Source organism: Salvelinus alpinus, chromosome 36 (assembly GCF_045679555.1).
Source record: "Salvelinus alpinus chromosome 36, SLU_Salpinus.1, whole genome shotgun sequence".
NCBI classification, from domain to species: Eukaryota; Metazoa; Chordata; class Actinopteri; order Salmoniformes; family Salmonidae; genus Salvelinus; species Salvelinus alpinus.
In genome coordinates this window covers 7,465,962-7,486,726 of record NC_092121.1, presented here as the reverse complement: position 1 = coordinate 7,486,726, position 20,765 = coordinate 7,465,962, and the positions used below count along the sequence as shown (strand labels likewise).

Here is a 20,765-nt window from a genome sequence, read left to right as displayed (position 1 = left end):
TCAGGATCTTTTAACCAAACTGTTGATGGTTAACCTAAAGCAGAAAACCCTTTACGGTGGGTTAATGTAGTGTTAGAGAGAGAGAGAGCGAGAGAGAGAGAGAGGGAGAGGTATCTGAGCAGGCGAATGAGAGACATCAGAGTGCCAGGAGGCGGTGTACTTTCCTGCTGCTCAAGTGATTGGGTATCTGTCCTTATCGCCACGCCGGCAGGTGGCTGAGGCCCACTCTACTCCTTCTGAAAGGATGCACAATTACATAGCTGCTGCCGCGGCGACCACAGCTCGCCCATTACCCCCCACACCCCACCACCCTCCTAGCCAATCACAGCTCAGGAGTCCTGTTATGGCCCCTACTGCACCAAACACCTGCACAGACCCTGATAAGAATCCTGCTGCCCCTATGTCTGTCTCCCACTCTGAGACCAGGCAGGGGAAAGAAAGGCCTTAAACTGGAGTGGAAGAGCTGAGAAGGACTACATGGTCTTTCATTGATTGCTTTTCAAATGTAATGGTTTATGTGTATTCTTTATAGTGCGGATCAAAACCATATGAGCATCTTAAGGCAGCCCGTGAAGGCTTTGGGGGGTGATTATTCTGCCGTGTGTGTGGGTAGGTGGGTGGGTGGGCGCGTGTGTTTTGGTTGTATAAATCCATAAAGCAAGATGGCGGTCCAGCCTAGCCTGGGTGTGTGTACTCTGTTGGAATGATGTCTCGCATGTACAATCCTCCTTCTGTTTCATCGCCGGTCTTTGTAATTACACACGAGGAATGAGAGGAGAGGTAGCCAAGCCAGCGCTTTGAGGAAGGGGAGAAAAGACAACAGAGATCAGAAAGCCTCCTCACAAAGAAATGCCAATTTGCAGCTTGCAGCTGTTTCTCTTCTGAGAGCATGTGGATAGGCTGTTTTCTCTCCCCTCATCCAGACAGCTAGGGATTGTTTCTAGGACATCTCTCGCTAGCCGGGGCTGGCTGCTGATTGGGGGGCTGGTGTTTTGGCAGGGGGCGAGGATGACACTTCTGTTGTCTTCACTTCTACAGCGTCGTCTGTCTGTCAGCTGGGCGGAGCGCTGTTGTTGTGAGCCGTTAACAGGTGTTTCAGACACCGACGTGATAAGGGAGAAGCATAGAAATAGAGAGAGACAGAAGATATCTACACAGCCGCCTCCACTGCTGGGCTGTCAGATGTCCTGTACTGTGTCAAGACAGGCTTTACTGTAGTGTGGAAGAAACATGTCCGCTCAGGAACTGATAACATATGTGTAATTATGTGTTTGACATTGAATTGTGTACACTGTGTGTGTACGTGTGTGCATCTGTGTAGTTGTTTGTTTCCTGGCTCGGCCCCCTCCATTTGTCCAAGCCAGACTCTCACCTTTGTTCAGCTGCATATGCTGTTGGAGGTGAAACCAAAATGAGCCTAATCAATCTATCTGGCGTCCATAAGGCACGGCACTGCTCGTTTCAAATTAAGTCCCCCAGATGTGCTTCTGTAGATTAATCTCGGCGCTCACGAGCAATTATTCTGCCAGCGACGCTGAGACATGAGGCTTATTTGAAACAATTAGAGCCCAGTTCGGTCAAAATGAACTCGTTCATTTTCCAACCTCGGTCGGTGATTGCGAGCGAAGGCATTTTAAAGAGCTATAGTCACATAATTGGTTTCCTACCGCCGCAGCATGTCCTTCAAGCATGTCATAAATACATGAGGTGTGACCAGACAAGACACTTGACACGGTTTACAGTTGATGAGGCTGGTATTGATTTACATCGTTATTTCAGGTTTCAGTTTGGACACTGATGGCTGAGGTTTAGCTGTGGACAACTGTCAACTAACCATCCAACTGCTGCAATGAATTTCTTGGCAAACAAACTGGAATTTTAATTGACAAAAAGTTTCGATTTGTGGGTTATCATCAAGTCTCCTCCCAAATATGTAGGACATGTAGTACTGTGGTGGCAGAATGTGGAGTATTCCACAACAGTACTGTGCTGGTTGATTGTTCCCAGGGTTATACTGTAGTAAGTCTGTAGGAATACAGTAAACCTCCTTCCATCTCCTGGTACCACATTGGGCCCAGTTAAATGAACCTTCAGAGCAGCACTAAGGCCACAGTAGCCTACGTGAAGAGAACAGTGCACGGTGTTTCTGGCTTGCCTTGCCTTGCTAGCTTCATGTAGAGTTGGAAAAGTGAAGAAAACCCCACTCAGCCTGCAGCTAGGACTTAACAAGAACAAAGCTTTGCCTTTTTATGGCATGTACAGATTTCCATTAAGACTTATAATTGGCCGTAGATGTACGCCTAAGAGAGGGATTCAAATTGAGTGTTAAACGGAAAGGGGGGAAACAAAGAGCCTGGAAATGGGGTGAGATTTAAGAAGAGAGGCAAATGGGCATTGAGACTAATAATCAGTGAGTCATTTCGGGACAAAGGCAAGGTATCTGTGCCTTCAGGTTCTTTCAGTCGGCTCCAGTTTAGAACCTTTCTGAAACAAACAGCAGACGCCACGACAGCAACAAACGGTGTTCCCTAGTTTCCTATGCCATTTAAGCTATACAAATACCTATCTATTGTAAGCTATACAATAGATAGGTATTTGTGCTTCTTAGCGACTCAAATCAAGTCCAATCAAAGTCTATTTGTCACGTGCGCCGAATACAACAGGTGTAGACCTTACAGTGAAATGCTAACCAACAGTGCAATTTTTAAGTTAAAAAAAAGGTATTCTGTCCCATTTACTGTGATTCATTACCAGAAGGTCATATAGCCCATCTAAATAAACACTTTGAATATGCTTTCTTCTCGCACGCAGAATGCTATGGTAATGTGTGTAATTGTTCATTAATTTTGAAGTACTTTTCTCCCGTTTGTTTCCTTAGTGTTCTGAGATCACTTGCAAAGAATGGCACAGAGGTTGGACTTAGTCATTATTGTCTTGTTCATATCCTTTGATGTCTGAAGTCTATGTGTACAGTATGTGTGTGTGTGCGCATGTGTTAGTTATGCGTGGGTTGACTTATAAGCTACGGTTATATCTGCTGGCGGACAGGTTTAGGGTCATTACATATTGTGTAGATGAAGGGCGGGTGGATGAAGGGCAGGTGGGTGGCGGGCGGTTTGAATAAATGTATAATTCTGGTGCAATTTATATCTATTGGCTACATTGAGGTTTTTCTTTAATCATTTTATACTATCATGCATTAGTGCATTAGCCTAGAGGTCTAACTGTACGCGCGCCAAATAGCCTACATGTCAATCGCCAAATGCTTTTGGGAACGGGTAAAAAAAGCTAACGTCAATCCAAGGAGGCAAAAAGGACAATGTTGGAGTATAATTCAATAAACTGCAAAATGGAGAGTTGAAAATAAAGAGAAGGGAGGGTCAGAAAAGTAATGTTTGGGGAAGATTTGGTGAAGTGTCAAAAGACGATGATGGCAGTACTGGCTATGTTCTGTGTGGTGATTGTGAGGCGCTATACAAATTCCACTGTCACAAGACGGGACTTCAAATAGGGGTATGGAATGTCAAGGGAATTGTAGCCTACTGTTCAGATGGGATAAATGGAAACTGAATTCTGGACACTGACTCTATGTCCATAACCTCTCACATAGCCTTAATATTAACTCCTGCAGAATTAAGCATTTCTTGCAGTAAAATGACACACCAAATGTAGGCAACATTTTTACTAAATATGATTTCTTTCTTTCAGCATCTTGAGACAATGCGAATGCTCAGTTAGATACGATCTGTAGAGGTGCTCTCTTTATCAGCATCATAAAAGCTGATAGTATTTCAACCACATAAAAGAGGCATTCAAGCCGAACTGAAATCTTATCAGAATGTCGTTTTCACAGCCTTCTATTTCCTTACAACACTTCAAGCTGATGTCATTTGGACGTTTTGCACAGAAAATCATTTTGCCCGGGGCCCTAACCGTATTTGCTCTGTGAAAGAAGATGACAGAGAGAACTTTACAGAGAGAACTTTTTTCCTTTTATCGATTTATGACATTATTCTGGTGAGCAGGGGTTGATTTAGTCTTCTAGGGCAGGTGTTCTGTGCACCCCGTCTATTTCTATGGCCACAAGCACTGTTCATGACACAAACTGTTCACCCCCCCTCTTGTTGGCGGAGAGAATATTTAGCAGGTTTAAATCATATTTCCTGCAATTCTACACATTTTGCCACGTGGTGCAGAAAACATTTTTCCGTTTTAAAGCTCATTTTCTTGCAATACATTGTGCCATGTCTAATGTGTATTCCTGTGATTCAAACATTATAACAAAATCTATGGGCAAAGTAAAAAACGTTAGCTGACATGGGCTAGTTGATCTGGACATTTCTGACAAGTTATAAATAGCTCTCTAATGTATGCGATGACTGACATGACAAGAGGGAAACTGATGGTGTACTACCCAGTTTCCAAATTGCACCTTGTGCATTCTACCATTACAACTTTCAAGAGTATGTTGAAAGTTGGATTGACCCCACAGTGGATGCCAAACTGTGGGGTGCGTCCCTGAGGAGGGGTGCATGTATCTAACTATCGAAAAGTTGACTAACAAATAGCCTACCAAAATGTTGGCTATTATAAGCAGAAACATATCTAAATCAGCCCCCAAAATGTACAACAACAAAAACCTTCACTTTATTGCATATAGTTGGGCGGTTAATAGCAATTGCGGGTGTTTGCAGGTGGACAAACAGCTGACCCGCGCACCACTAGTGTGTGTCTGTGACTCTTTACTCTTTCTCTCTCTCTCACTTCTCTCTCATCAGCGTAGAGATATATTTAGCAAGCGACCTCTTCCTCATACTTATTTTCACCAACCTCAAATCCTACTCGTCCTCCAATCGGGGACCCTCGGCTGGCCCACCGTGGCTAATCAGTCTATAATGAGATGTCACAGTTGGCATGACGGCAGAGTGATGGTCGGCCGCTCAGCCTGAAATGTATTCATGTAAAAAAAAACACGAAGCAGTTAATGCCACTTCCACAAATGACTCAATTTGCTGAGGAAATGAACCTAATCTGAGCTCCTGTCAATCCTACAGGGATTCCCAATCCCTGGGTCTGGGAGTGTAGCCAATCTGTATGAGTAGCACATTTATCGTTCCTATCCATTAAATTTGTGCGATGGGCTCCTGCTAAACATAATCCATCATCAAGTAGTAGACTCTGTGAAACGTATTTTGAATTCGTTTTGACACACCAATAATGTGTGCAATGTATGATGGTAATGATGGTTAGGTAATGATGATATAAGCTATACGCTAACCACTTCCTTTATGAATGTTAAAGTTGTGTATGCACATTACCTCTGGTGACTTGGAGGCCCTTTAAAGGTGCTACACATAGGATTTGATAGAATTTTTGCATTGTCATTAAAGAAAATGTCCATAATATTATACCAGCTTCTAACAACTTGTAAAAACAATATATTTTGTTACTGAAAATATATTTAACAGCGATTTTAGATGGTATAATGATTCCCTACACTGTACAGTGCTTGTTTTCTCACATAAACTGAAATTTAGCGAATAGTGTAGAATTTTAGCAGCCAGGAAAGGACAGACTAGATAACCCAGACACCAAGTCAGAACAGCTTTCCTAGTTTGACAACCGATGTTGCTCCAGCTTGAGACATCAATAGGCGAATGTCACAGCCAAACACTGGCAGGCAAGTAATACTGTGAAACACGATCATTCCGCTATTAGCACCTGATATGGACATTTTCTGAAACTAAAATGCTAATTATTATTTTTTTAAATCCTACGTGTAGTACCTTTAAAAAGCACCACTATTTTATACTTATAGGCATCTGCTCCTGCCTGGAGGTAGGGCCCATCACTATCTCTCAAAAAGGGGGAGAGCAGATAAGAAACTGCAGGAATACTTACTTAAAATTCTTGCCCTCAAAAAAGGAAAGAAACATTTCTTTTTCTGAGGTTGTTTTTCTGTTTATCGACACGCTGAATTTCCGTGTACAGCTGCCTCTACAGAGCTATAGCCAGCCGTGGGCGCCCTTCTGCATAGATTAATGCATTTGATATGTCCTCCTCCTCCTCCTATTTTCCTCCTGGTTTAGTGCTAGAAATCATAACTGTCTACTCTCCGTGGCTGGGGCTCTGCTCTCCCCTCATGGAGCTGAGCAGGGGGGGGAGCTCATGGAGCTGTGCAGGGGGGAGCTGGGCAATTTGTTTCTGGATGGCTCCAGGCTTATCGGCTCTGCTCGACAGATGGGCCGCGTGCCTGCCTTCTCTCCTCTCCTCAGGTTCGTTGGGGGTAGGCGCGCGCTGCTCTCTTTGCTGCGCCTGACAAAACTCATTACAGGTGCTCCCCGGGAGAGACGATGTCTCCACGAGGTCCCGTTACCCTTGCCGAATCCCGCGTCGCCGCGGAGTGCCGCCGACCCGTAGCCAAAGAGACAAAACCCATTTGGGAGTTTCAGTATGGTTGAGTGATTCTGGACTCACATTCTCAAGGCTCACAGGTTACAGACACATAGTGAGGGAAGGCCTCGTCTACAACGACAAAACACCACTGAACAACTGGCAGATATGATGAAGAGGATTCTGAGGATTTCTACTAAGTAAAAGCCGCATTTAACAAAGAAGTTAATAAGGCGCCGATACATTTAAAAAATATATATATTATTTAACCTTTATTTAATTAGGCAAGTCAGTTAAGAACAAATTCTTATTTACAGTGATGGCCTTCACGGTATGCTTCATATAGGCTATTCATTCATCTTAATGATATTTTCCATCAATAAATGTTCAAATCAACGGCTTCGCGAAACATGAACTGACTATATCTCTGGGTCGTGTTTGAAGAGACCTGCCTGCGTTTCTCCTCGTAATTGAATTTAAGCTATAACCTTGTGGTTAGTCAATAGCAGCAACACAAGCAGAAGCTGATGTTTGCGTGTGATAACGCCAACGTGGCAGAGCGGCAGCGTCTCAGGCCAGGGGCTGTTATTGATCCTATTTAAACTGCTGTCTCGCTTCATCTTTTATTCATTGGCTTTGGTTCATTTACTTATGCACCTTAAAACATGGAGTAATGCTGAGCAGCCCGAGGTGTTGTTTTACTCTGATTCTCCACTCTTCTGCTCTTATCATCCCTTCTGCTCAGGGCTTCTCAGATTCTCAGATAGGGAAGATTGTAATGGGATGAAGACTGTGTGATGTCTATTTATAAAGCATAGCATTTTTCTTTTCACCTTTATTTAACCAGGTAGGCAAGTTGAGACAAGTTCTCATTTACAACTGTGACCTGGCCAAGATAAAGCAAAGCAGTGTGACACAAACAACAACACAGAGTTACACATGGAACAAACAAACATACAGTCAATAACACAATAGAAAAAAATGTCTATATACGGTGTGTGCAAACGAGGTAAGATAAGGGAGGTAAGGCAATAAATAAGCCATAGTGACGAAGTAATTACAATTTAGCAATTAAACACTGGAGTGGTAGATGTGCAGAAGATGAATGTGCAAGTAGAGATACTGGGGTGCAAAGGAGCAAAAATAAATAAATAACAGTATGGGAATGGTGTAGTTGGATGGGCAATTTACAGATGGGCTATGTACAGGTGCAGTGATCTGTGAGCTGCTCTGACAGCTGGTGCTTAAACTTAGTGAGGGAGATATGAGTCGTTCCAGTCATTGGCAGCAGAGAACTGGAAGGAAAGGCGGCCAAAGAGGAATTGGCTTTGGTTGTGACCAGTGAAATATACCTACTGGAGCGCGTGCTACGGGTGGGTGTTGCTATGGTGACCAGTGAGCTGAGATAAGGCGGGGCTTTACCTAGCAAAGACTTATAGATGACCTGGAGCCAGTGAGTTTGGCGATGAATAGGAAGCGAGGGCCAGCCAACGAGAGCATACAGGTCGCAGTGATGCGTAGTATATGGGGCTTTGGTGACAAAACAGATGGCACTGTGATAGACTGCATCCAATTTGCTGAGTAGAGTGTTGGAGGCTATTTTGTAAATGACATTGCCGAAGTCAAGGATCGGTAGGATAGTCAGTTTTACGAGGGTATGTTTTACAGCATGAGTGAAGGATGCTTTGTTGCGAAACAGGAAGCCGATTCTAGATTTAATTTTGGATTGGAGATGCTTAATGTGAGTCTGGAAGGAGAGTTTACAGTCTAACCAGACACATCGAATATGTGGACATCTACAAATAACTAAGTCAGAACTGTCCAGAGTAGTGAGGCTGGACGGGCGGGCAGGTGCTGGTAGCGATCGGTTGAAGAGCATGCAATTATTTTAACTTGCATTTAAGAGCAGTTGGAGGCCACGGAAGGAGAGTTGTATGGCATTGAAGCTCGTCTGGAGGTTAGTTAACACAGTGTCCAAAGAAGGGCCAGAAGTATACAGAATGGTATCGTCTGCGTAGAGGTTGATCAGATAATCACCAGCAGCAAGAGTGACATCATTGATGTATACAGAGAAGAGAGTCGGCCCGAGAATTGAACCCTGTGGCACCCCCATAGAGACTGTCAGAGGTCCGGACAACAGGCCCTCCGATTTGACACACTGAACTCTGTCTGAGAAGTAGTTGGTGAACCAGGCAAGGCGGTCATTTGAGAAACCAAGGGAATCTGTAATTGCTGTTGGGGAATATAGTATTTCTTTAAACACTGTGGCACTAAGGCTTTGTTTATCCTGTCTTTATTGGGGTTTCTTATGAGGACCATGACCATGTTGGGTGACATTTTATTAGGATAGTCTGGGTAGTCCACCTGTAGATTCTCTACAGATGGTCATACTATCAACAAACTACACAGGTGTATAAAATTGAGCTCACAGCCATGCAATCTCCATAGACAAACATTGGCAGTAGAATGGCCCGTACTGAAGAGATAAATTACGTTCAGCGCGGCACCATCATAAGATGTTTGTCAAATTTCTGCCCTGCTAGTGCTGTCCCGGTCAACTGTAACTGCTGTTATTGTGAAGTGGAAACGTCCAGGAGCAACAACGGCACAGCCGTGAAGTGGTAGGCCACACAAGCTCACAGAACGGGACCGCCGAGTGCTGAAGCGCATAGCACATAAAAATTGTCTGTCCTCGGTTGAAACACTCCCTACCCAGTTCCAAACTGCCTCTGGAAGCAACATCAGCACAATAACTGTTCATTGGGAGCTTCATGAAATTAATTTCCATGGCTGAGCAGATGCACACAAGCCTAAGATCACCATGCGCAATGCCTAGTGTCAGCTGGAGTAATGTAAAGCTCGCCACCATTGGACTCCGGAGCAGTGGAAACGTGTTCTCTAGAGTGATGAATCACGCTTCACCATCTGGCAATCCGATGGATGAATCTGGGTTTGGTGGATGCCAGGAGAACGCTACCTTCCCCAATGCATAGTGACAAATGTAAAGTTTGGTGGATGGTCTGGGGCTGTTTTTCATGCTTCGGGCTAGGCCACTTAGTTCCAGTAAAGGGAAATCTTAACGCTACGGCATACAATTCCAACTTTGTTGCAATAGTTTGGGGAAGGACCTTTCCTGTTTTAGCATGACAATTCCCCCATTGCTCAAAGCGAGGTCCATACAGAAATGGTCTGGCGATATCATTGTGGAAGAACTTGACTGGCCTTGCCAGAACCCTGACCTCAACCCCATCAAACACCTTTGGGAGGGATTGGAACGCATATGGCGAGCCAAGCCTAATCGGCCAACATCAGTGCACGAACTCACAAATGCTCTTGTGGCTGAATGGAAGCAAGTCCCCACAGCAATGTTCCAACATCTAGTGGAAAGCCTTCCCAGAAGAGTGGAGGCTGTTATAGCAGCAAAGGGAGGACCAACTCCATATTAATGAGATGTTCGACGAGTAGATGTCCACATACTTCTGACCATGTAGTGTATCTGTTGATAAGAAACTACTTGCTAAGGTTAAGGTCAGGATAAGGGTTAAGGTTAGGGTTAGTGCCCAGGGTTAGGGTTAATAGATAGTTAGTTGAAATGTTACATTTTTCTTCTTGAGCGGATGGTCAGAGGGCCGGAATATAATTACAAATAACTTGTAGACTGCAAATTGACCGCAAGAAGCCCAAACAGATATAATATTTGACTAAAACATAATCATTGCTTACATTTGTATACGATCACATATACAGTATCTCTCTATTATGCGTGAGAATACTTTGGAACAGATTTATATTTAAATCACATTGAACTGATTATATGATGTTTTTACAGTCTTTTATGTCTGACAATAAAAATTTAAAATATTTTAATCTGAAAACTTGGGGGGGGCAAATGAAATGACCCGGGGGCCAAATTCGGCCCTTCGGCCTGCCATTTGGGAAACCCTGCTGTAGAGCATCGACAGATGAACTATCCAAATAAAGTGTTACCCCATGGTGCAGGTGCTGGTCGAGTATCAATTTTTCCAACCCTTTGGTTAGGATTCGGCGCTCTCACAGCCGCGGCACGGGTTCGATTCCCGGTCAGGGAGCTACTCCTTGGGCTCCCGAGTGGCGCAGCGGTCTGAGGCACTGCATCTCACTGCTAGAACTGTCACTACAGACCCTGGTTCGATCCCGGGCTGTATCACAACCGGGCGTGATCAGGAGTCCCATTGGGCGGTGCACAATTGGCCCAGCGTTGTCCGGGTTAGGGTAGGGTTTGGCTGGGGTAGGCTGTCATTGTAAAATAAGAATTTGTTGTTAACTGACTTGCCAAGTTAAATAAAAGTTAAATAAAACAATTCTAAAATAAAAAATCCCTAATTTCCCAACATTAGTTGCATCCTACTGTACACCCTTCTCCTTCATTGAAGGGCACTCCTACTGTGCCAGTCCCACCCCCACCTCAACATATTTCTTTAGGGTGCATCAAAAGTAGCCTGAGCGGCAGACGGACAGTGTTAGTGGAGTTCATATTCACACGGACGACTATCTGACTTTGAACATTTCCTCTGAAAGACCCTGTCACAGGGAAGGGTGCGTTTTCCTCCCTCCTGACTGTACCCTATTTTCCAATGGCAGGTCAAACTGTGCCTAGCCATGTGTTAAATCAGGTCGCATGGAGGCTTCTGTCACCTCCCACTAGCAGGGGAAAGAGTTTTTGGAGATGAAGGGGAAGGAGATAGAAGGTGAAAGGAGGACAGAACGAAGCAGGGGGGAGTAGTTTTCAACAACCAATTACCTCACTGGTTTCCTGGAGAAAGTGCACTAACCTAGTTTGGTTGGTGGAAGTGGTTGTGTAAATGTGTTTCTCCTTGTTGAAGAACAGGAAATGTGCTATTTATCTGCACTTCGGTTGTCTATCTTGTGGTGTTTCAGGGTCTCTTCCAGCTTTGACACTAAACAGGGAGAGTCACTTAACAAAGTAGTGAGAGAACGTAGTTCTGTTAACAACGGACAATCACACACTTGATTAAACAGCCATTTCAGAGAGGGAGGTGAGGACGGGAGATCAGTTCCGCACAAATAAACTCTGCAGTGCTGTCACATAAGCCATAAACCCCTCCCACACACACACACACACACACACACACACACACACACACACACACACACACACACACACACACACACACACACACACACACACACACACACACACACACACACACACACACACAGTCATAGACAAAATACACAAATAGTCATACACTGTTATAGCACACATACACACACAGTTATACACTTAATCATACGTACACTGTCTGCACTACCAACACAACACAAGTGACCCAGAAAAATACGAGAAAAATACATTCCAAACAGCTTTAAAGGAGGGTGGGAACGGTCGGTTCAATACTCTCTGACAGCACAGCAGCAGGGAGAGATTCCCTTTGACTCTATGACTCAAACGGGATTTCAGATTGCATGTCATTCAGGGCGTTTACACGCCATGTTTACTCTCCTTGTCTCCTTGTGTTCTTCTGTATCAGACACAAACAGGGTGAAATACCAGCCTTCCTCTGTCAGACTTCACTGTAATAGAATAGTATGGGTGAGATCATTAACTAGGCATCGTTAAAAGAAACAAATACACTTCTGTTAATTTCATGCAGGAAAAGAGAATCAATTGGCCTGAACACCGAGCTACTATTTCCTTCATTATCCATGGACCGTGCGCTGTTCCATCTAATCAACAGATCACATTTTAAACTCAGGTTTTCATATTGTCATGATGCTTGAAGGAGAGTATGGACAGAGAGATAGAGAGAGAAATGGAGAGGTAGAGGGATAGAGAGAGCGTCGGTGGGAGTCTTTAATTAAAGCTGATTATGCTTAATGTTCTCCGTCCATGCAGTAATGGCTCCCGTGGTAGTCCTCACACAACCTCGGGATCAAGCGGAAGTTAATTGGCTGTTAAGACTCTCCCTTTCTTTTCCCTCTCAGACCGTCTTCTCCCCCCCTCTTTCTATCCTTCAGAGGAATCGGAGCGAATGACCGCCTGTGGCTTTTCACTATTTGAATTGACGCTACGGTTGTAATCTATGAGAACATCTCCAAACTGTCTCACTGGGCTCAGAGCCACTTTCACATCCAATACAGTTCATGGGCTAAAATATTAGGTATTTTATGGCTTCTAACGGTTGCATCCAAAATGGCACCCTATTTAGTGCACTTTTGACTAGAGTCCGTTGCGTTTCTCAAGTAGTGCCCTATACGTATATGGTTGCAATCTAAGAGTTGGCTACCAGTTCTATTTATAACCTAGGAATTGTAGTTCTGGGCTGATCCTACCATGTCACATCCTGTCCTATCAGTGCATGGTCTGAGGCAGGCTATGGCTGCCTATTAGAGGCTCAGGGGGGACAGAGCCTAGCATGAGCAACAGCCTTGTGACTGACTGGGACTGTGCATGTCACTCGTCGTCCCTTAGTGTGCACATTTGGTAAGCTATGATGAAGAGCTCCGTCAGGCATTCAGGGGTTGTGTAAGAGGAGCATCTCAAGAGAACACGCATACAGACGGCGGGGGTAGTGGTGGGGATGTTTGGTGTTATAAAACAAAAATGGTATTATCTTATTAGCATAAAACGAACTGGGCTCGCACTCACATGCTCTTATTGTGATACTGGCCCTTCACTAAAGGAGCATGTTTTCTCCATTTAATGGAATCCATGGGCAAGCACCGGGCCTACATTCCTACATGAGTTCCGTTTACCCGGCTGGATATGACAGTTTATCTGACAGAATACATTACATTGCTCAGCAGTCAATAGCGCTGAAACATTTTAAACCTGAGTTAGTGTCAGCGGTATATTCATGTGGCTGTGATTGTCCTTGGGGCGTTTGGCAATCAGTCTGGAGCCCATGTCTTTCACCACAGTGACGAGTCTCAGTGACAAAGCCATAAACAGAAGACACATCCAGCTCAGGATCTGAATAAATGTGCCTTCCCTCTCTTACAGTACAATACAGGACATTAATGTTGAACATTCAGACTACCGAAATAGAAAGGAAGTCATTTTATGTCCTTTATGTCCTATGTGGCTCTAGGGCTTCCTGTCAACCTTACTGAAGGACACAGCAGCAGTAGTGATGTCCATAGGGCATTATGCCACCCTGCCACCCTCAGGTCTCTGTCTCCCTGTCCACTCCCCCACTCTGCTCTGCACCACATCACCACTACCACATGAAGGTCCTCTACAGCCGGCGGACGCATCTTTAGGAGCCTGCTGTCTTCTTTATGTTGTCCTGCAGCCCCTTGTCCATCTCTGTTTGTTAGAGATCCAATCAGCTGGTTCTGAACCAAGCCCAATGTGCCAACCAACACAGATAATTACAAAGGGCTGTAAATAGACATGCAGCCTTTCCTCTCTCCTTCCCTCCCTCCATCCTCCACCACTCAATGGGGGTAAGGGAGGTTTGAGGGGTGGTGGGAGAATAAAGATGGGGAATAGGTAGTCTAGCGGTTATGAGCGTTGGACCAGTAACTGAAAAGTCATTGGTTTGAATCCCCTAGGTGAAAAAACTGTCGACCTGCCCTTGAGCAAGGCACTTTACCCTAGTTGATCCTGTAAGTTGCACTGAATAAGAGTGCCTGCTAAATGACTAAAATGTCAATGTAAATCATTAGAAAGGCAAAAGGGGAGGGGCTTACACAAAAGGCCAGAAATACAGAACCAGTCTAAAGTTTGGACACACCTACTCATTCAAGGGTTTTTCTTTATTTTTACTATTTTCTACATTGTAGAATAATAGTGAAGACATCAACACTCTGAAATAACACATATGGAATCATGTAGTAAACAAAAAAGAGTTAAACAAATCAAAATATATTTTCGATTTTCGATTCTTCAAAGTAGCCACCCTTTGCCTTGATGACAGCTTTGCACACTCTTGGCATTCTCTCAACCAGCTTCACCTGGAATGCTTTTCCAACAGTCTTGAAGGAGTTCCCACATATGCTGAGCACTTGTTGGCTGCTTTTCCTTCACTCTGCAGTCCAACTCATCCCAAACCATCTCAATTGGGTTGAGGTTCACGGTGGGAACCACACATGCGGAGATCATCCGCTCACGTACTCTGCGTCTCACAAAGACACGGCGGTTGGAACCAAAAATCTCAAATTTGGACTCATCAGATCAAAGGACAGATTTCCACCGGCCTAATGTCTATTGCTCGTGTTTCTTGGCCCAAGAAAGTCTCTTCTTCTTATTGGTGTCCTTTAGCAGTAGTTTCTTTGCAGCAATTTGACCATGAAGGCCTGATTCACACAGTCCCCTCTGAACAGTTGATGTTGAGATGTGTCTTTTACTTGAACTCTGTGAAACATTTATTTGGACTGCAATTTCTGAGGCTGGTAACTCTAATGAATTTATCCTCTGCAGCAGAGGTAACTCTTGGTTTTCCTTTCCTGTGGCGGTCCTCATGAGAGCCAGTTTCATCATAGTGCTTGATGGTGTTTGTGACTGCACTTGAAGAAACTTTCAAAGTTCTTGAAATGTTCCGGATTGACTGACCTTCATGTCTTCAATTAATGATGGACTGTCATTTCTCTTTGCTTATTTAAGCTGTTCTTGCCATAATATGGACTTGGTCTTTTACCAAATAGGGCTATCTTCTGTATACCACCCCTACCTTGTCACAACACAACTGATTGGCTCAAACGTATTAAGAAGGAAAGAAATTCCACAAATTAACTTTTAACAAGGCATACCTGTTAATTGAAGTGCATTCCAGGTGACTACCTCATGAAGCTGGTTGAGAGAATGCCAAGCGTGTGCAAAGCTGTCATCAAGAAAAAGGGTGGCTATTTGAAGAATCTCAAATATAAAATATATTTAGATTTTTTTTAACACTTTTCTGGTTACTACATGATTTTGGATGTCTTCTACTGTCTTCACTATTATTCTAAAATGTAGAAAATAGTAAAAATAAAGAAAAACCCCGAAATGGGTAAATGTATATATATACATTTTTTCTATTAAAAACCGCAGTCTCGGGCCTCCCGAGTGGCACAGTGGTCTAAGGCACTGTATCGCAGTGCTTGAGGTGTCACTACAGACCTGGGTTCATTCCCAGGCTGTGTCACAACTGGCCGTGACTGGGAGTCCCGTAGGGCGGCGTACAATTGGCCTAGCGTCGTCTGGGTTAGGGGAGGGTTTGGCTCGTCGCGATCTAGCGACTCCTTGTGGCGGGCCGGGCGCTTGCAGGCTGACTTCGGTCGTCAGTTGAACAGTGTTTCCTCCAGCACAATGGTGCGGGCGGGTGTTAAGAAGTGTGGTTTGGCGAGTCATGTTTCGGAGGACGTATAACTCGACCTTCGCCTCTCCCCAGCCTGTTGGGGAGTTGCAGCGATGAGACAAGATCGTAATTGGATATCACAAAATTGGGGAGAAAAAGTGACAAAAAATAAAATCTTTAAAAATGTAACACAGTCAATGTGGAAATAGTGTTCTTAATGTATTCACATAATGTGTTGATGGACATCATGCTGTGCCTGATGATGGTAGATGTTGTGTAACTGAGTCATGTGTTAAGGCGATATGTGTTGTTGTGATGGTCAGTGGAGGAAGAGGAGTGTGGATTAAGTTCTAGAGACAGTCAGCGCAGTAAGCAGAGTCCTCTCCCACAGTCTGGACTGGACATTCTGTTTTATCACATAAGTCTTGTTGTCTGGACAGCCACTGATGCATCAACACATCAGAGCCTGCACACCGGAGTGTCTTTGGACAGACAACACACACACACACTCATTAAATGAGAATGACGCAATGTGATAGAAGGAGGTTAGCTGTGGCTTCAGGGCCGAATCAGCCTACCCCTCCTCCCTAACACATGTCCACACACACACACACACACACACACACACACACACACACACACACACACACACACACACACACACACACACACACACACACACACACACACACACACACACCTTTTATTTCCTCCTTCCCTTCTGTTGTATGTATGATGTGTTTGTTTTTGTGTCCCTCTACACCGTAATATAGATTTTGGTGGCGTACACCTAGTGCATTCACATAGGCTTTGAGAACGTGTCTGTGCGTGCATGCATCCGTGCGTGTGTGTGTTTATTCCCCCCCGAGTGTCATTTGTTTCCTGGAGGTGCCTGGGTGGAGGTATGTTAGTATGGGTTTTATGTGGTACTCACCTTCCACATCTGTCTCCAGTACACAGAGAGCAACCACTCAGTTGTCAGTGGCTGGCTGTTGTACATTCCTTGATTCCTATGCGTGTGCCTCAGCGCGGCGCTAGTCTTATCATCCAAACAGGCAAATAGCCAGCCTCTGATTTAATCAACTGTATTGGGAGCCACAGAGAAAGAAGGAGGGAGGGATGCACTATCAGCTGATAACTGTCCTCCAAGCTAGGCTAACCCTGCTCCTTCTCACGCGTGTGACATCTCGTGGTGGAAGGCTGGGGCCCACGTGACTGGAGTTGATGTCCGCCCTCCATGCCGTCTCTGTGGGCGAAAGACAGACAGCAGTGGGCCGTCCTCACCCAGCACCCAGCTGGGTGCAGACACAGCCAGGCCTCTACCCAGCACGGTGAACATATGCCTGGGGCTCCAGCGTTGCCCCTTTACTCCTCAGCTCCACCGACCAATCATAAAACTAGGCTGCATCTCAAATGGTACCCTTTTCCCTGGTCAAAAGTAGTGCACTATGTAGGGAATAGGGTGCCATTTGGGATGGAGCCACAACACTCATCTTAGAGAGGAGGAGGGGGAGGGGCTGGTTGTCAATCTGATATCAAACCGTGAGGCAGACGGCTGTCAGGACTGCTGCCTTCCCCATTGTTATTCTGTCACGTCCATCACAGATGCCCCATACATACATACATACATACATACATACATACATACATACATACATACATACATACATACATACATACATACAGTTGAAGTCGGAAGTTTACATACACCCTCGCCAAATACATTTAAACTCTATTTTTTGTGATTTCTGACATTTAATCCGAGTAAAAATTCCCTGTCTTAGGGCAGTTAGGATCACCACTTTATTTTAATAATGTGAAATGTCCAAATATGTAACGCTCTTCTACCTCGTCCTCCTCCTCAGACGAGGAGAGGAGAGAAGGATCAGATGACCAAAATGCAGCGTTGTAATTAGACATGATATTTATTAAACAAGGACGAAAACGAACACGAAAATATACTTGAAGAATTTACAAAACAACAAACAACGTAGACTGACCTGAACATAAGAACTTACATAAAACCGAAGAACGCATGAAACAGGAACAGACTACAACAAACGAACGAACGAACGAACGAACGAACGAACGAACGAACGAACGAACGAAAACACGAAACAGTCCCGTGTGGTAGACACAGACACAGGAAACAACCACCCACAACAAACAATGTGAAACCACCTACCTTAATATGGCTCTCAATCAGAGGAAACGTAAACCACCTGCCTCTAATTGAGAACCATATCAGGTCACCCATTAACCAACATAGAAACACATAACATAGACTGCCCACCCAAACTCACGCCCTGACCGACTAACACATACAAAAATAACAGAAAACAGGTCAGGAACGTGACAAAATAATAGTAAAGAGAATGATTATTTCAGCTTTAATTCTTTCATCACATTCCCAGTGAATCAGAAGTTTACATACATTCAATTAGTATTTGGTAGCATTGCCTTTAAATTGTTTAACTTGGATCAAATGTTTCGGGTAGCCTTCCACAAGCTTCCCACAGTAAATTGGGTGAATTTTGGCCCATGCCGCATGACAGAGCTGGTGTAACTGAGTCAGGTTTGTAGACCTCCTTGCTCGTACACACTTTTTCAGTTCTGCCCACAGATTTTCTATAGGATTGATGTCAGGGCTTTGTGATGGCCACTCCAATACCTTGACTTTGTTGTCCTTAAACCATTTTGCCAAAACTTTGGAAGTATGCTTGGGGTCATTGTCCATTCGGAAGACCCATTTGCGACCAAGCTTTAACTTCCTGACTGATGTCTTGACATGTTGCTTCAATATATCCACATAATTTTCCTCCCTCATGATGCCATCTATTTTGTGAGGTGCACCAGTCCCTCCTGCAGCAAAGCACCCCCACAACATGATGCTGCCACCCCCATGCTTCACGGCTGGGATGGTGTTCTTCGGCTTGCAAGCCTCACCATTTTTCCTCCAAACATAACGATGGCCATTATGGCCAAACAGTTCAATTTTTGTTTCATCAGACCAGAGGACATTTCCCAAAAAAGTACGATCTTTGTCCCTGTGTGCAGTTGCAAACCGTAGTCTGGCTTTTTTATGGCAGTTTTGGAGCAGGGGCTTCTTCCTTGCTTAGCGGCCTTTCAGGTTATGTCGATATAGGACTCGTTTTACTGTGGATATAGATACCTTTGTACCTGTTTCCTCCAGCATCTTCACAAGGTCCTTTGCTGTTGTTCTGGGATTGATTTGCACTTTTCACACCAAAGTACGTTAATCTCTAGGAGACAGAACACGTCTCCTTCCTGAGCGGTATGTCGGCTGCGTGGTCCCATGGTGTTTATACTTGCGTACTATTGTTTGTACAGATGAACGTGGTACCTTCAGGCGTTTGGAAATTGCTCCCAAGGATGAACCAGACTTGTGGAGGTCTGCAATTTTTTTCTGAGGTCTTGGCTGATTTATTTTGATTTTCCCATGATGTCAAGCAAAGAGGCACTGAGTTTGAAGGTAGGCCTTGAAATACATCCACAGGTACACCTCCAATTGACTCAAATGATGTCAATTAGCCTATCAGAAGCTTCTAAAGCCATGACATCGTTTTCTGGAATTTTCCATGCTGTTTAAAGGCACAGTCAATTTAGTGTATGTTAACTTCTGACCCACTGGAATTGTGATATGGTGAATTATAAGTAAAATAATCTGTCTGTAAACAATTGTTGCAAAAATGACTTGTGTCATGCACAAAGTAGATGTCCTAACCGACTTCCCAAAACTATAGTTTGTTAACAATCCATTGGCGGAGAGGTTGAAAAACGAGTTTTAATGACTCCAACCTAAGTGTATGTAAACTTCCGACTTCAACTGTTATCATACCTGTCTTGTGTAATATATACTGAATAGCTAGTCTTCACTCGCTGTGTTATATGGCTATATTATATTGCAGGTCCTTGACTTTGTGAGGACAGTGGTACTATGTATAAGGTCTCACCTCTTGATCTGCTGTTTGTTATGACGTACTGTATAGCAACCACCTAGAACCACCCATGTTTTAGCATCTACTACTTTACCAAGATCAGCTGTGACTTAGCGTAGATATGTCTTATGGGTCGTAATGTTCCAGACAATCTCCTCTTTCAGAGGTGACCGCTGTTATGGGATCAATGTCCTTTTTTTCTAAGGTGTGTGTTATTACGAGGTCAGTCTCTTCTCTTTTTAAGGTGTGTGTTATTACGAGGTCAATCTCTTCTCTGTCTAAGGTGTGTGTTATTGTGTCCTGATATCTCCTCATCCTCCTATCATATCCACGGTGTGTGTTGTAACGGTGTGTTGCATTGCGCATGCTCAGGGCAGGTCTGACGACCCAGAGATGATACTGATGATTGATCCTGGCGGTGGGATAAGTACCCAGCTCAGCACCGGCCCACTGAAACGCAGCCAGCCGGAAAATTAGAAATCTCTTCATCCCTGGTCCATTTGATATCCGGTATCATCTTCCCAGCTCGTACGGTGCAGGCCAGGCACTCCCCTCTCACAGCCAATAAATCTGTAATTAAATGATATGTGTGTGTGTATACGTGAGCGCCCGGTGCATGTCCTTGAAGGATTACCTCTGGCAGTGGGGTGATAGGATGTAGGGGGGTCGTGAAGGGGGGTTGCTCAAATGTCAAAGCCCCCCCCCCCACACACACACCTTACCTCACACCTTACCCCCACCTCCCACCTTACCTCCCACCTTACCTCCCATCTCACACCTTACCTCACACCTCCCACCTTATCTCACAGCTTACCTCACAACTTTTCTCCCACCTTACCTCACAGCTTACATCCACCATACCTCCCACCTTATCTCACACCTTACCTCCCATCTCACACCTTACCTCACACCTCCCACCTTACCTCACAGCTTACCTCACAACTTTTCTCCCACCTTACCTCACACCTTACCTCACACCTTACTTCACACCTTACCTCCCACCTCACACCCCCCATCTTACTGCACACCTTACCTCACAACTCACTCCTTACCTCACACCTCCCAACCTACCTCCCAACTTACCTCCCACCTTACCTCACACCTTACCTCACACGTTACCTCCCACCTTCCA

At 44.6% G+C, this 20,765-nt stretch overlaps 1 protein-coding gene across 2 annotated transcripts in view; it reads left to right on the top strand.

The window, feature by feature from the left end:
- LOC139564757 (zinc finger protein 385C-like) overlaps positions 1 to 20,765 on the top strand; it is a 196,710-nt gene that overhangs the window by 143,840 nt on the left and 32,105 nt on the right. The gene's annotated exons all lie outside the window — the stretch shown is intronic.